This window comes from Phyllostomus hastatus, unplaced genomic scaffold (genome assembly GCF_019186645.2).
Source record: "Phyllostomus hastatus isolate PE091 unplaced genomic scaffold, TTU_PhHast_1.1 phas_contig_29, whole genome shotgun sequence".
Taxonomy (NCBI): Eukaryota; Metazoa; Chordata; class Mammalia; order Chiroptera; family Phyllostomidae; genus Phyllostomus; species Phyllostomus hastatus.
Genome location: NW_025333835.1, coordinates 30,406,369 through 30,424,144, shown reverse-complemented (window position 1 = coordinate 30,424,144; position 17,776 = coordinate 30,406,369). Strand labels below are relative to the sequence as shown.

Genomic DNA, 17,776 nt, shown 5'->3' with positions numbered 1-17,776 from the left:
AAAGTCTCGCAGGTTCGATTCCCAGTCAGTGTACATGCCTGGGTTGCAGGCCATGACCCCCAGCAACTGCACATTGATGTTTCTTTCTCTCTCTCTTTCTCCCGCCCTTCCCTCTCTGAAAATAAATAAATAAAATCTTAAAAAAAAGGGGGGGTCTGTGACTGGACATTCTCACAGTGACATGGAGTCCAAAGCAGTATAGAGCCAGATTCTGGCTTCAGACAGTCCGAATTAAATCCTGAATTCACTACACTCAAGGCCACCCAGCTAATGGCAGTTATTTGATCTTTTGATGCCTCCATTTCCTAATCTGTAAAATAAGTAGGATTATATAGGTATCTCAAAGCAGGCTGCATAGATGAAATTTGTTAATCCACGAAAAGCCCCTAGCATGCAGACCAGATAGCATAATTGCTTAGAAAAAGCCATTAAATTGTGCATAACTGTCAATTCTCTGAATGTGCATTTGCACGCCACTAAAAATCTCAAGGACCGCCAGTAGCACACACACAATGTTGAGTGAGCCCTGCACTTGAGAACCGTGAAACCCTGTCGTGGACCCTTTTGTAAACTGAAAATACAGCCCTGTTTGAGAGTGATCCTATTTTTTGGTTCTATATGAAATGTCTGCTCACTGGCTATGGTGAACATAGGGGTAGGTTGTAAGCCTAGACGGTTCATGGGTTTACAAAAAAAAATGTATTTTTTAAAAGTAACATAAAGCAAACATAGCTAAGATACTTTCATATCTTAGTGTCAAGATACAAAGTCACATTTAGAAGTGCCATTGTTGTTCAAGGACTCTTTCCTTTGAGAGAATAGAAACAAGTAGTCAGAGGTGTTTCTGAGCCCAGGTGGCCACGGGAAAGGTCAGTGCAACAAAACAGATAAACTTGGTGCCTGATATCAGACTGAGCTAGGCCTTCATTCCTAGCTGCCAGCTATGGCCTTAGGGAAATTATTCAGTCTCTCAGAGTTTCGATTTCCTCTGGCCAATGAAAACATATTCTCTGGGTTGGGGCCCAGGCATCCTGTTTTTAAATGCCCAGATGATGCTGATGTGAAGTCAAGTTTGAAACTCCAGGCTCTAAAGCTAGTGTCTGTCAAACTCTAGCATGGATCGCAGATGGCTGGACCCCGCTCCAGAGTTTCTGATTCGTTAGATCTGGGGTGGGACGTACGAGGTGCATTTCCAACCACTTCCAGGTGATGCTGAGGGTGCTGTTCAGGGACCCACTGGGAGGACCACCCTCAGAAACTCCTCAGGTCACTTCCGGTTCCCCTTGCCTGGTGCTTGTGAATTACATCTATGCATGCCCAGCAACATCCTGCTTTAAGTCACTCAAAATAAATCCTTTTTTTCCTAATCTTTCATTTCATTCTTCACCCCACCAACCCATCACAGCATTCAAGTTCTTTGTCTATGCCGGTTAGATACTATTTATAATTGTTTTAAGCAAAGCCCAAACTAGGATGTTCCAGAGTCATAACTCCATTATTCTTCCCAGTCTCTAAATTTCTCCACGGGTCGGGGGATGAGAGAGAACGTGCTCTATTTACTTTTGCACACTTGGCTTTGACCGAAATACCTGGCACATAATGGGAGCATAAGAAATGCTTCGTTTCATGCAAAGAGCCCACAAGCTAAAAATACTTCTAGTGTCAGACTTATTTCTCTGAAAAAGATGAACTTGCATCAATGACGATGTGAACTTCATCATCACTTGCCAAAAGCTTTTAGTTCTTTTAAGGAATAGAAGTGGTGTTTTGCTTGGTGAAGGAGAGGCGTGTGTTTTTACAGCCTTATCATTGTTCACAACCTTCACACCTCTCTTCTTCAGTCTGACCGTGTTCCTCGCCGGTGGCCCTCACACGCTGAACCTGATAACCACACACACCCAGCACTGTGACAAAAATATGCCTAATTTTCCGATGGGGGGTTCTCACTTTTTAAACACTACTAAAATAGAACACGAGGTGAAGTCTGGCCCAAACAAGTAAACAGGCTGGAGAACACAACAGGAACCTCTGAATGAGCCCCAGTGGACCCCCTCGACATCACTGGCCCAAAGTCTACGGAAGTGTGTCAGCTTAACAAGGTGGAGGCCTTAGTATCCTTTAACCTCAGGGTCCGGTTATAATTTGTTATTCATTAAACAGCTAACTCCTTACCAGGAGGCCAAAAGCCAGCTATCTTTGCTATGACACGGTGTCCTAAGTGCTGCTGCTGCTTGCTCTGCCCTTCCTTGAGCAGACATTATTGTAAGTAAGGTCAAGAAACAAAAGCACTCAAGAGGAAGAAGAAAGAGAAGGAGAAGCAGAAGAAGGAGGAGGAGGAGAAGGAGGAGATGGAGAAGAACAGGAGGAGGAGGGGGCGGGGAGAAATGTGATACTAAATGAGATAAAACCTAGTAGAAGCTCTGCAAAAGACTGCTAAACCAGGGTGTAGGTCTTCAGGTCTCAAAGAACTACAGGGGAAAGGTTATTTTGTTTATTGTTTGGGTTTGGTTTGGTTTTACATGGAGTTTTAAGAAAATTTTTATGATGGTGGCGGTTGAGAAGGGTAAAAGACCTGAACTGGTCTTGATTTTCTTCAGGATAGTCCTGCAATCTTTTACTCCAAAGTGCAAGAAACTCAGAAAAATGTCAGAAAGGTGAAAGTGCCTGAAATGAACTGCTAGGAAATCAAACCCCAGCACAACCCTGTTTACAGAGTGCCCTTGTCTTAAGAAAGAGAATTAAATATGGACAGGTTTGAAACCCTGCCTATAGAAACTTCCCCAAAGAGTTATACATTTATAATTTCCTTGCTGTTTTACCATTTTCTTAACAAATCATATCTCTGAGTCCCCAGGCATGTTCCCCTAATCCTAATGATTCTTCCACCTGCAGCTTCAGTCACTGACAAATATTTTCTGCATGATTAGTATGTTTAAAACTCATTAGGATGAGGGGCTGGGTCAGGGAAGAGGTAAAGGGATTGAGCAAAAAAAAAGAGAGAGAGAGAGAAAGAGAGAGAAACCTCGTGGATGGAGGGAAGGGAAGGTGAAGGAGAGTATTAGGGAAATAAATGGTGATGGAAGGAGATTTGGGTGGTGAACACACCATACAGTGTACAGATGGAAAAAATGTTCATTCTCTTAAAAAAAAAACCTTCTATAATTTAAAGAAACACACACACACAATGGATTTAGTCTCTGTCCTCATACAGATTTTAGGTTCCAGAGGCCAGATCAGAAAAGTTTTTTTTAAATTATACCAACTTCATATGAAGACAGTCAGAATCAAGTTAAAGGCAGACAACGCAGGGTATGGAAGTCTCTCACTGGTGGCCTCCGCCTGCTGCGAGGAGGGTGGAGGTGCAGGAAGACAGCTCCTGCACAGTGGCGGAGTCACGAAGGAGCGTGCAGCCGCGTCATCCTCGCCACACACTCTCCTCCAAAAGGAAGTGAAGAACATCAGGGGAGCTGGTAAGAGCAGAAATGGAATTTATTACTTTAGAGTGGTGAGGGCATAAATTTGTAGGAAGTACCCATGTATATTTCTTTCTTTTCTTTTTTTAATATACAAAGTCTCTATGGTAAAACTGAAAACAAAGGGCTTGAAAGATATGGAAGTACAGTGAGAAAGTGAAAGTGCCCCATCCCCCAAAGTAACCACGATGAACGGTATACAACCCGGCCTTCCAAAGTGTTTATATACACATATGCATGTATACATTATAACTGTATTGTTTTTCCATTTACCTTAGTGATGTCATATTACATCCATTTTCCTTCCATAACTTTTCTTTTTCTCCTAAAATGTCTTAGATATTTTTCCACCTTGGCACATGGAGTCCTGCTTCATTTGTTATAGGTGTTGCCTTATAATCACGGTATGGATCACCATGGTTTATCTAACGATTTCCGTACCGATGAAGATTTTTCTAGTGCCATTTCCCCACTATTTGAAGCAGCAATGCAGTGAGTACCTTTGTACAGAAATGTGAATATTTTCTGAGAAGAGGGAGGACATAAACACAGAGTCCTGGATCAAACACCATGTGTCTTTATTTTCATAATGGAAATCGGGATAAGAAATTGGGGAATTAATTGCTAAATTTTTTTTTAAGAATACAGTAACCATACTCCATTCATTTGTAGAAAACAAAAATAATTTGCTGCCCTAGTTGATGTGTCTCAGTTGCTTGGGTGTCGTCCCACAAGGCTAAAGGTCACCCGTTCGATTCCAGTCAGGGCACATGCCTGGGCTGCAGTCCCGTCCGAATCCGGGAGTGTAGGGGAGGCAATCCACGGATCTCTCTCTCTCACACTGATGCTTCTCTTCCTCTCCTTATCCCTTCCTTCCCCTCTCTCTGAAAAACTAAATAAAATATTTAATAATAATAATAATAATGATTTCCATTCTCACATAAGACAATTAGTCTCCCTTTCTTTAGAAAAGGGTTTGCCTGTATCTCTCCGATCAGCTACGACCTCCACAAGGTTCAGTACAAGTATGAGCATCACAAATTGCAGCACAGTCACTGATTCAGAATCCGTATCGGCAACAAAAGATTGCTAAGAAAGTAATTTTCTGCTCATCAAAGTCATCTGACCCTGCAGTTCTTTGTAGAGTTGCGTTCTTCTCTTAAACTATTTAATTCACCTTCTATTGACCTCTGAAAATTGGTCCTGCATGTTTCTGTTTCATTTTCTGGAAATACATGCTTAATAGTTTCTATAGTGATATACCTTAAGTCCAGAAAAAAATTTATTTCAAGTTTCATTTTATTTATTTTTTTCAATTACAGTTGACATTCAATATTATATGTTTCAGGGGGGAAAAACATTTAATGTAACCAAAATTTAGTACATTGTAACCTAGCACACTGCATGATGAAATACATCATACTATCCATATCAAGTAGTCAAAGGGTGGTTTTATCAAAACAGCAAAAATTTTCCCCTTGTTATTTTGGGATATTTCAGAAACATGCCTCTGAGCTCTAGCACAGGACTTGATTAATGCATGATTTCCTCTTTAAAATTAGAAACAGGAATCGAGAATGAAGCTTAATAATTTTCATTTGCTCTTCTTTTCCAAGCATTCTAATTAAGGCCTGGTTCCCAGACCTGATTAAGCAGCTCCTACATCTGCCAGCAGTTTGCAGTTGTCCCTGCAAGGCAGGAACTCAAGCTTGTTTCCAGTGAATGGGAACAATCTGGGAAAGAGCAATAAGGTGAGATAGGCTGTGAAAGGGGGTGTTATTGGGTTCGGTTCTGCTCTCGTAATTAGAGTTTGCCAGGTCCCCCCCACAGAGCGCGACAGCACACTTTAACAACGAATGTCAGGAACAGCCCTTCTAAGTGAAACGCCACTAGTTCTGACTCCTAGGGCTCTGTGTCGGGGAGATCCTGGTTTCCACCGCTTCGCCCTTCGAACACCTGGAGCTAAATGGGACAAGGCAATGTGTTCTCTGGCTTATATTTTATACGAAGAAAATGTAAAAGATGTGTGTGCTGTCACTATCTGATGTCGTTAATCTCTTCGATTTCCTGTCATTATAAAATAGATTTGAAATATATTTTCAAGTGGCTGCAATGGAGAAAAGCATCAAGGAAAACCCAGGGATCATCAAACCTGAGTTTTCTCAAAACTATTTTTCTATTCAAAGATAATGGCCCTGGATGATTTCGGGACATTCATTGCTATGATATTGAAATGTTGAAAAGTTGCCTATGATCTGTGATCACTGATCTTTGAATGTTTCTGGCAAATATTCAGAAAACAGATATCTAAATGGTCCTATTTAAAAAGGAGTAAAAGTCAAAACTCCTCTTATACAAATCATATAATCATATATGGAGAAAGTCCATTACTTTGAGACCTGAATAGATCCCTTTCCTCATTTCACTCTATACATTTTAGCTGCCATGGCAGTGCCAGGCCTGTATGTTGATTTGAGTGGGATGGACTTCACTTACACATTCTTTCTCCATAGTCCACCACTGGGAGCAATGAGGAGCTTCTAAGCTCCTCATTCTACCTCACAACTTCCTGACTCAAAAAATTGCCTACTTCATTCACCTTCCTAGTAACACGAACTATCCCAACCAGTAACTTAAACAGTTCACTTCCATAAACCAATTCAGAGTGTTTCACTGAGTCCCCTCTCTGGACATCGCCAAAATCCCCTATCAGACTGACAGCCCTGGGGTCAGCACTGGGCAATGTCACCCTGATTGTCCTTAGTGTTTCTGCTCTCTCTCTCTCTCTGTCTCTATGCCCACCTGCAACTGGAGTCACACTGCTCTCCCTAAATAACACTTTGTTGACCTTTTTCTCCGGTTCAAAAATTTCACCCACATCCAGTTCAATCATCAGGGAACTTGAAATCCTACATGCCTTGTGTAGACTTTTTCAGAATGGCCTCTACCATTATTATTTGCCCATCAAAATCCTAGGGACGCTTCAAATCACGGATGGATCTTGTTAAAATATCCATTTCAGTTCAGTAGGTCTGAAGGGGAGCCAGAGATTCTGCTGTAAAATGTTGCTGGTGGTAGAGACTGAACTTTGAAACACAAAAATTTAGACAACTGTTCTTTTTCTGTCCCTGGCAAGGGCTTATTTGAAAGGACAGAAAAGAGAACTATCTACATATACAATAAAACGTCATATCTGATTGACTCAGGTTAAGGACTAGGTAAATTAACTTCTCTTTAAATTTTATATAGTAGCACTTCATGGGTGATTGACAACTGTGTACATATATACCACAGAATTGTCTATATCCTATGCAAACAAATCAGCCCTGGTACAACCATTGAAACTTCTGAAATAATTGTCCAATGTGTTGGTATGCCACTGGAAACTCAAATCCTAGCACGGATAACACAACCAGACTTTATCTGAACACTGTACTTCTCTCCTCTGGGCCTGGGCATCATGCATTTATTGCTTTTGCTCGGTTACTGCCCTCCCACCTGCAGTAAGCCGTCGGCTGAATTCTCTCCATCTGTTCTACTACCTGGGGTCCAGCACCCTGTAGCAAACGGCACTTCTTGCCTGTCTTTAATCTGTGCACCATGGGGAGAGCTAAAGTAATGAACTTCAAAAAATCCTGGTGGGCGGATGTTACAGGATTTATATACTTTTATTTAAAGCATTATTTTGTTTTAAGGAAACCATGATTTCTCTTTTGTTTCCTATGTGGAATATTGATGAAGACCAATAATTTAACAGAATAAGCTTTGAAGTGGGCACAGTACTGGCTCTCAATTACACTGGCTGGAAAAGACATGGAAGGTAAAACCAAGCAAATGTGTGCATTGTTTCAAAGATGAAATTATTCTATATATAGCTTCAGTGTTTTTATTGAGTTCATATTCATTATAAAAGCTTGAACTCTTTGAACTCTAGGGAACCAAAGAAAGCTTATATCATGCAGAAGATGGATTATGGTTCAATCATTAAAAAATGGTAAATTATATACATTTTACAAAATGTGACTAAATAAGCCTTTTTCAATAATAAATACTAATTTTTCCAGGTCTATTATTGCATCTTTTAATAAATTAAAAACTTGTCATAAGCACTGACTCTTACTCTTGTAATAGGTCTTCAACCTACCTTAAATTCTATTTCGCTTAGTCCAAGAGCAGGCATAGCACTCAACCGAGCTAATCAAAGACCTTACCTGAAATTGATATATGAACTTGGGAGGAGAAGTGCTCTTTCTGGCATGTTTGCTAATCTGGGAGAATGTGAATCTGGGTTTTACAGTAGCCCAATAGTTCCTGCCGCCAGGGAGAGCATTTGAAGTGAAACTATTTGTGCATGTGTGGAACAGAGGAGGAGAGGAGGGAAGGAGTGAGAACAGAATGGTGGAGAGGGGAGAGGAGAGGAAAAAGGGGTCAGTACTAGGTTCATCCCAACCAGTGAGGTACTGATCCTTGAAACTCTTCTTTTGCTCATGGGAACTACCCCCGGTAGCCTTTCCAAACTTCAAAGACAGTGAACTCCCTTAGTTTGGTTAATCTAGTTTGAATCAAAGAAGTATGATTAGTGCACCACATCCTTATTGTTTTTTTTTCTTTAGTGTTTAGTTTGTTTGTTTATTAAATTGTTTTTCACCTGGTCATTCTGTTTGGGAGTGTAGCACTTGTGTGTTGTGTAGCCATTCTCTCTAGTCCTTCTCTGTAGGGTAACAGATATCCAATGTTATGTTATATTATCTTCCAGTTAAGCAAAACATATAATAAAGAAATTATTTTTTTCCTGACTCTTGTATATTGGATCCTAAAGTCAAGAAAAGAAAAAATATCTTCCTTTTCCTCTTCCAGATACTTCAAGAGCCAACAAGGTTTTGCCTAAATGGGACTCACAACAGCTAGGAGGTCAATGCACTTGTGTGCCAAAATGTGCAAGGGTAAAGTCCTACCCTAAGCTACACAGAGCCCGAGGAACTGGTCTTGAAGACGGTGTAGGACAGCAGCCTGGTGATTGCACCTCATTCTCCAAGCCTGCCAGGCTCTCTCTTTGCTTCTCTCCTCCATTCTCCAGTACACAGCACGGCCACCTTCTCTAATGCACCAGGCCCCTGCCTTCTCCAGTTTTCCTCCGTTACTATGGTGAGAGGAACTCTCTAAAACCCATTGGGTTTATTTTCTTCAAAGGAAGACAGTAAAAGACTGTTCTAAAGTTTTACAAAAGGCTTCCTCCTCCATCTTGTGACAGAGTTATACGTGGGTCCAGATCTGAGAAAACAGCATGGATAGCCCTTCCAGTGACAGAGAGGCCCTTACCACCGCCACTGAGCTGTGTGGCCTTACTCTATGACTCGGTTTTCTTATATGTCAAATGCAGAAAGCAGTAGCATCTCTGCCGTGTAGTTATGGTAACAATTAAATAAATGCACATATGCAGCATTAAAATAAACACTGCTTGTCACATAGGAAGTGACACATTATTGCCTCCCACACTTTCCGCTCCCGCCGCTCCCTCTCTTTTGCATTCTCCACTTACTCCTTTACACTCACCGACACCAACAGGAGGGAAAACCCTTAGCTTGTCAGTTCAATGGGAATTTACTGTTTAGCCATTTGATTTATGTTTGTTATAAAAATTAACAAATAAAAATTCACATATTTAAGAACTTTGTCTTACTGCAGACTTCAGGACCTGGAAGCAAACCTAAAGGAGTTATTTGAAACTTGGTGTGATTAATTTAATGTCAAAGTTAACTCGATTTTTCCGAGTAACATGGAAAGAAGGAAAGACATAGAGGGGGAAGAAGGTGGGAAAAGACAGGCAAGAGAAAGAGGAAAGAAAGCAAAAGGAAAAAAGGAAGGAAGGGAGGGAAGAAGGGAGAAAACTACATTCAGGAAAATTATGAAACTACATCAAAATTCTCTGTAAAACAATCCCATTTCATATCCTATTAAACTCCATAGGAAATGACATTTGCTGCAGTACGAAAAACAGATGGTGGAAGGAGAGAGGAAAATAAAACTCCTTGAAAATCGAGAATGAAAATGCCACCGCTAACATTTTAGGTCCCTCTGACGTGTTCATATATCAAGTTATAGCCTCCAAGACAGTCCCTTTCTTTATTATAGGCATGCCTTCCAGCCTAAAATAGTTCCATGGGGCTTCTAAAGTAAGAAGTGAGTGGTGTTTTGGACATGTGTTCGAGTGAGGTTGCATGTGAGTCTGTGAGTGAGGCCGGGGCAGGGAACAGTGGGGGTCATTCAAACCCTTGAGACAGGCACCCCTGACTGCGAAGCTTTGCCAGCAGCTTGGTGATTCATCTTCCTCCCAGGCACGAGCACATCGAGTCCTCTGTTTTGCTCTTAGTTCACATTTGTCCTCTTTAAACCAATGAGTCATAAGTTGGAAATATGTATGAAATAAGCAAGAAGAATATGTCACAGAGTTATTTCTGGTTGTTCAATATACACATCCTAGGACATCGTGTGTTTGAAAGGCAATTTTCAAACAGGAGAAGTCTCTCCAAAGCAGATAGAATTGGTTCTATAAGGAAAAAAGAAAGTCAGGTGCAAGAAGAAATGGGGCCTGGTGAAATGATTAGGCTTAGGTGAAAAGAATGAAATATTTCTTCATGCTCTCAAAAGGATAATTTTCTTCAGAGGAAATTGCACAAATTCTTGGTCCCTCGGATTAGAAGAGAACTATTCTTGCCAAAGTTTAGTGCTGGGAAACAAATGACATTTGGTCTGTCGTGAAGTCGTCCCGCCTCTCCGTGGCAAATATGAGTTCATGCATTAATGCAAATAAAATTTTTCTATAAATACCTTCTTGGCCAAAATGCATTACCTGAGAAATCAGAGGATCAAATCATTGAGAAGCTTTATCATGAGAAAATAGAAACCTAAAAATGGCCATGTATGGTGCCTGGGGTAGAAATCACCAATGCAGGACCTTTTCACTTATCTGCTTGCTCAGCAGTGACCTGCTGGGCCCCTGCCCTGTGCCAGGCTGTAAGTGCTCTAGGCACGGAGGACACAGCAGAGCACAGGTGCACGGCCTATGTCCCTGTGGACCTTAGGTTTTATGGGTGAAGACAAGTATTTAGAAACTAATAATAGAAATAATATTGAGACAATCCATGGCATGAAGAGCAGTCAAGGGTTTGGCCTTGATTGTCTGGGTTTGGGGGGCAAATGTAGGATGGAGACATGAAGATTTGAAACTTAGCTAAGACCCAAGGAAGTGAAGGATGAGAAGGAGATGAAAGGAACATTCCAAGTAAAGGCAATATCCCTGCAAAGGCCTGAGGCTGGAAAGAGAGTGGGGTTTTGGGGAAACTGAGAGAAAAGTGTAACAGAAAGAGAGAAGAAAGAGAAAGGAGATGAACCTGAGGAAGGCCAGGGGTCACACGGAGTAAACCTTCTAGGGCATGCTGAGACCTGGGAGCTTTCTCTGAAGCATAATGACGAGTTTCTGGAAGCGGGAGAGCAACGTGATCAGATGTGCATTTTTTAAGATAACTATCCTTTATGGAAAGAATTCAGTGAGGAGAAAGAGAAGGAAAAGAGAAAATGCTCAGGGGCTATTGAAGTACTCCGACATCTTGATCCAAGATGATGGCTGAGAAGAAAGGGAATGGAAAAGGTTGTGGTGGATTAAGAAAGCCTTATCAAGAAGACAGTGATCGTTTTCATGCAGGAGTGAGACAGAGCTGGCTGAGAGAGAGAAATGATGGGAGTGGAAGACGGTCTCCGTGAGCCCTCCTCTATGAATTAGAGACGCTTCCTCTCCATGTCACGTGCATACTTACCTCTTACCCACTAGTTTTCTCACTCTTGTTGTTCCCTTTCCCCTACTGTTGTATATAGAGAGGTTAATGTCACAATGCAACCCCCAGTTGAAAGAATCTCAGGTTGGAGTCCCGGCTGAACAACAGAAGGACTGGATATTACCCAGAAAGTGTGGCCCAAGCTAGGAGCAATAACTGGTTAAGATTTAGGTTGTTTCCCTTTTAAAAAGCAGTGGGTGCATCCTCAGTTTTTATGGAATTATTTTATTATGTTACACAGAAGCAATTTTCCTTTTGGACATTTAAGTGGAGAAAGAAGTAGGTATTGATTTTAAGCAGCCAAAGAGTACATACAACTATAGATATCTATCACTTTTTTGGCTGCCCAGCATTGGAGCTTCTTCCATTCATAGGGGATTTTACATCTCACACATCTTGAGGGGAGGCATATCCTGCAGTCGAACCAAAGATGCCAGATACTCACCAAGCCAGACTTTCCTGCAGCCAAGGCATGGGCACTTTTCCTAGGCTGAGCCAACCAGATGTGCCCATCCTGTGCTATAAACCAGAAATTAATGGTGAAAAACAGGGACAACTGAAAATGTGCTCTGGCGATGGTTGTGAGACATCAGTATCTGCTTTTCCGGAAAGGCAGAACCGGGGGACCACCAGCAGCAGCATAGACGGGACACACATCAGGTATAGTTCTCCGCAGTAGCAGCACCTGTATTTTCTCCAGGCCAGTTACAGCATACATGTCAGGCTGTGGCTCTTACCACATCAGATGTCAGTTCCTTTGTTCTACTTCCCTAGTGATCCTGTGGGATGCTCAACATCCTTTTAATTATTTCCCCATTTGGATCTGACCTTTAAACTAAAACCCCTAAGTGCCCTAACCAGGGTGGCTCAGTGGGCAGGGCATTGTCTCAACAAGCAAAAAAGTACATGTTGGGGCTGGGGGCCAGGTCCCCAGCTGGGGGCGTGTGAGTAGCAACTGATCGATGTTTCTCACATCAGTGTTTCTCTTCCTCTATTTCTCTCTCTTTCTCCCCTCCTCTCTAAATCTAAACAAATAAAATCTTTAAAAAATAAATAAATAAAAATAGAACCCTTGAGTAATACAATAATATTTACTACCCCACTCGTGAGGCAAACTGAAAAACACTCTCCAGATGTAGGTGGTTAATGGAGCAGCCTGTTATTGTAGATTTCAGATGATCGGTTTCTCTGTGCAACCTGCATCTACATTTAGAAGTCTCAGGTTTTATGATTAGCTGTGGTTTATCACTTGGCTTAAACTTATAAAAACATCCTTTTTCTGAAATACATACGTACACACCTTTGAACATTTGATGAGTAGAAGTTAGACTTCAGACCCAAAGGCCACAAGTGTGAAGCTTTTGGCTGGCTTCTCCTTGATAGTCTTGCCAGTAGACACACTCCCACTGACCTGCTGACATAGGAGCTGGCCCCTCATGCCACCTGCCAGCACCCAGAAGGCACGTGACCTCAGAAGGGATTCTAGCCAAAGGCAACACAGAAGCAGCAATGAAGGGAGAAGATTTAGTGTTACCACAAGCCAACATGGAGAAGACCAAAAGTACATAATTCCAGGCTCCAGTTCCCACAGATTCCTCAAATGATTCTCTATTGGGATAGTAAAAAAAAAAAAAAAGGCCCACCCGGGAGCTGGATAAGCTCCTCCACCACAGGTCTAGCCTAACTTGATCATCTGGCACCAGGATCACAAAAGTGTCCATGTTCCAGGGACCCTCCAGCAGGACCCCCCCATTGTTGATAGTCCACGCACACGCTTCCTAGCAGGGCAGCCTCTAATGGGATTTGGAAACACTTCATTGACAAAGTTCAAGCTCTATATTTTAAAGGCAGCCTTTTATTCTTTGCAACCGAATCTATTTCATTTCTTCCTGAACTAGAAAGCTCCTGATATTCATGAGTTTCAGCTCCAATGCCTACTCAGTGTCAGAGGCATTTGAAGCTTCCACACTGATGTCACAGTTAATGACATTGACGTTGCTGGAGGTCACAGCAGCAACAGCAGTGAATTGAGAGCAAAGACTGCTGACTAAGTAGAGCTGCCCCTGCTACATGAAAGGTGTACAGGGATGGGGCCTCTGACTTCTCAGTTCTGTATCTGACACTCTCATCCCAGGGGATTCCTGATTCTTCTCCATTTCCCTGGCTTGAATTATCACCTGACAATAGTCAAGTGTGTCATTTCCAGCATGGACTTTTCCCTTCAAATCCAGAATCATATTACCACCTGCTTCCTTGACATACACACTTAGATATCGAACAGGTAAATCAAACTTAAAAAGAGCAAACCCAAATTCTTGCCTACCCTACCCGGCGTAATCCCCAGTCATCACTTTCTCAGTTAATGGCCACTCTGTTCTGTCAGTTGCTCAGTCCGAACATTTTGAGCTCTTTCTCAGTCTCAAACTTCACACCAAAACTTCAAGACATCCTGTCTGCTCTAATGTTGAAGTATAAAAAGAATTTGACAAGTGCTTACCATCTCTCCCACCACCACCCTTGTGCAAACTGTCCTCAGTTCGCATGGGACCAACTTCAGTAACCTCTTCACTAGTTGCTCTGATTCAATTTTTCCTCATGCCCTGAACCTTCAAGAGAGCCATCCAGTTTTCACTTAGCAGAGCTCAACCTTAAGACACGGGTTCTTGCTGATCAAAACTCTGTAGATTTGAATCTCACTCAGAGCAAAATCTGAAATTTTCATCATGGTTTACAAGGCTTTCCTTGATATGGTCTTTTGTTTCTTCACTCACTCTCTTACCCTACCATGCCCTTCTCTTTGTCTCCACTCCAAATACTCTGGCCTCCTGCTATTTTCTTGTACACACCAGGCATCCTCCTACTCGAGGTTTTTTGCATATGGCTGTTTTGCCTTCCTCAAATGCCAGTCTCCAAATTATAACCTGTAACTTCCCTTCCTACTTTTAAGACCTCCCCTAACCTCTACATAAAATTGACTCCTTGTCAACTTACTATGTACACTCTCATCATGCTTTATTTTTTTTCACCCACTTACCTCCATATTTTTGCTTATGTGTTTATTTTCTGTTGCACCCCACTGGGTTGTATTTAATGTAAACAAACTCTTCTATTTGTCTCACTGCTATATCCCAACATTTATGATAATATGGATCCATAATAAACCTTTCCTCTATGTTTATTAAAAAAATGAATAAATAAATAAATAAATAAATAAATAAATAGATGGAGGAGATACCTAAGAAGGGAACTCTGAAGGAACTGTGAATAAATATATAAAGGAACCTTGATGTTTGAGGACTTAGGTAATAATAAGAAAAACTTCTAAAGAAATTGACTAGTTTCCAAAGAAGAGACAAATAAACCCAAAGATGGTGTCACTGAAGCCACAGAAAAGAACTATTTCAAGCTGAAGGAAGTGGTTAACACTATAAAAATGCTACTGATGAGTGACCACTGAAGTGTAAGGAGACCAGAGAAAGAGTGGTAAGTAATCAGGGTCAACTAAATAGCTATTTCTTCAAAGAAGATATACGAAAGGCTAACACAAGCATGAAAAGATGCTCAACATCACTACTTAGAGAAATGCAAATGAAAACCACAATGAGATATCGCCTCCCACCTGTTAGAATGACCATCATCAAAAAGGCAAGAGATGACAAATGCTAGTGAGAAAGTGGAGAAAGGGAAGCCTTCTGCACCTTTGGTAGAATTGTAAATTTGTGCAACCACTATGGAAGATAGTTTGGAAGTTCCTTAAAAATTGCAAAATAGAAATACCATATGATGCAGTGATTCTACTCTGGGAATATATCTAAAGGAAATGAAAGCAGTAATTCTTCAAGATATCTGCACTCCCATGGTCATAATAATATAATATTATTTGGATAAAAAAAGGAAGAAATCCTACCATTTGTAACAATATGGTTGGAATTTGAAGGCATTATGTTAAGTGAAATAAGTTAGACAGAGAAAGACAAATTCTGTATGATCTCACATGTGAAATTTAATAAATACAAAAAATAATAAGAACCAACTCACACAAAAAGAGATTACACTTGTGGTTACCAGAGGCAGAGAATTGGAGGAGGGAAAATTGGAGGAAGTTGGTGAAAACATGCGAACTTCTAGTTATAACATAAATAAGTACTAAGGGTGTAATGTGCATCGTGATCACCATAGCTAATACTGCTGTACAATATGTAGGAAAGTTGTTAAGAGAGTAAATCCTGAGTTCTCACCACAAGGATATTTTTTTCTTTTTTCCTTCTTTCTTCTCTTTCTATTGTATCTATATGAGAAGATGAATATTAGTTGAACCTATTGTGATAATCACTTCAAAATATATGTAAATCAAACCATCATGCTGTACACCTGAAATTTACACAACGATGTATGTCATTTATTTTTCAATAATTTTTTCAAAAAGAATAAAAAAATCAGAGTTAACCAAGGAAAAGATTTCAAAAGAAGTGGCAAAAATCTCAAACATTGTCTACAAATTACATAAAAGCAAATGGTCACTTGGTTTGTAAAGCAGAGACCTCTGTAACTTTAAGAAGAGGGTTTTGGCAGAGTGATGAAAATGAGAATCTCACTGCAAGGGGCAGAATTAGTGGCAAGTACAGAGGAAAAGAAAATGGCAAGTACAGAAAACTGGAGGAAGATCATCTTCTGTAAATGGAAACAGGAATGGAGCACTTGGAGTAAGGTGTGTGATCAGTTGAGGCATTTTTTTCTCAGGCAGAAGATTTTATACCATCTTTGTGTGCAGATGAGAAAAATCCTGTACATGAGGAAAATGAACAGTGCTATAAGACAGAACAGTATAATAACTTTCGTGTTGGATACCGTTTTCCCTTGTCTATTCAGAAACATCTTTCCTGTTCTTCTTCCATATCTGAAGACCGTGCTTTTAATCCACTAAGAAGTTCAAAATAATCCCACTCAAGCTTCCCATACTGTTCTAATCTGCCTTTCCTCCTTTCACAACACATGAATAATTGTAAATCCTGTACACGATTCCATGGATCGATGTATAACCCCACTTATGCACTAAGGGTGATTTTATTTTTTATAATATTTTATTTAAAAGAAATGATGCTTATGACAACTTCATTGCTTTTATGATCTGCTAAAAGGCCATGATCGAGGAACACCAATCTAGGGTCTGGCAATAAAAGTGAGTGGCTGATGTGGGGCGAAGGACAAAATCTTTGGAAATGAGATCAAAGATTATAGACACCAGGATGATGGAATATACCCAGTAGAAGCATATTGAAATCACCAAGAGTTTGGCAGGATTAATGTTAACACAGAAAAGAAATGAGCCAAATGCTAAATTTTAAACAATTGAGGTGATCCGGTCCAAATGTCTCTGGATGGTTTCCATAAAGAGGCATGCTGGGTAGCGGAACCTATTTGAGGTTCAGTGGAGGTGGTCATTCTTATTCCATATACCACTCCTGGGTGAATACAACAGCTCCTACCACTGTAATTATCAATTTTATATTAATGGCTCACAAAAATATAACTCTAATGTTTCCCTGTCTTCTGACCTCCAGATTTACATAGCCATCTACTTAAACTACATCTTCACTGACTCTCCCACAAGCCCAGAAATTAAATATATCCAAAGTTAAAAGAATCTCTCATCTCTTCCTAATTGCTTGAGAAAGAAATCTTAACCCCAACCTTAATTTCTCTATCACTCTCATCCCACACATCTGTAAATCATAAGTCCCTATTGAATCTAGCCCCATGCATATCTCTCAGATCTGCCTATGTCTCTGCACTCATCTGGCACAACTTTATTTCAAAAGGCCATAATTGCTTTGCTGGGTGTTTGTGGCAACTTCGTCACTAGAGCTGTTTCCACAAGAAAGACTGATTAAAGAGGGAAATGACTGGGAGGAGAGACAACTTATGGAACATTGCCTTTTGTTGTTATTTTGGGGGCCTAGTTTTTCAATATTTCCAACTTAAGAGAAAATGCCCTATTGTGTGAAGCTCGGAGAAGGCAGGACTCACTTCCCACCACAGCAACTGAAGGAGGGCAGATCCCCCCTCCCCCATTTCTGGTATGTAAGACACAGGCATACAGCTTGGGGTTAGCCAATTATATACTCACAGTCAGGACTTTGAATCTGAAGTAACACAAAGGGACAACTAGCTCTGGAACGAAACAACAGCACTGTCCAAAGGCCGAAGTGTCAGCAGTGCCAGAGGTGAGAGTGGTACTTTTTCAGCAGGACCAGCCCTAGCCACTGCTAAACAGGCTGTTGCAATTCATCAACTTGGCTGTGGCCACAGCTGACTCCCCTGGTTCCCACACATTTTTTGAGTCCGTTTCTCTAACTATCCTGTTGACTCCATAAATACTCAAACTTGTATTAAGTATTCTCCTCTGCTGGAATGAGCCAAAGTCATTTTCTATTGCTTACAATAAAAATTCTGACCGACACAGCCCAGTTA

The 17,776-nt window shown here is 40.9% G+C and overlaps 1 long non-coding RNA gene across 1 annotated transcript; it reads left to right on the top strand.

Moving 5' to 3' along the window:
- The first annotated feature begins 3,384 nt into the window (after positions 1-3,384).
- LOC123818905 lies at positions 3,385-5,224 on the top strand. The gene is made up of 3 exons (XR_006785724.1): positions 3,385-3,470; positions 3,813-3,965; positions 5,090-5,224. It is a non-coding gene; the product is annotated as an uncharacterized LOC123818905 (long non-coding RNA).
- Positions 5,225-17,776: the final 12,552 nt, after the last annotated feature.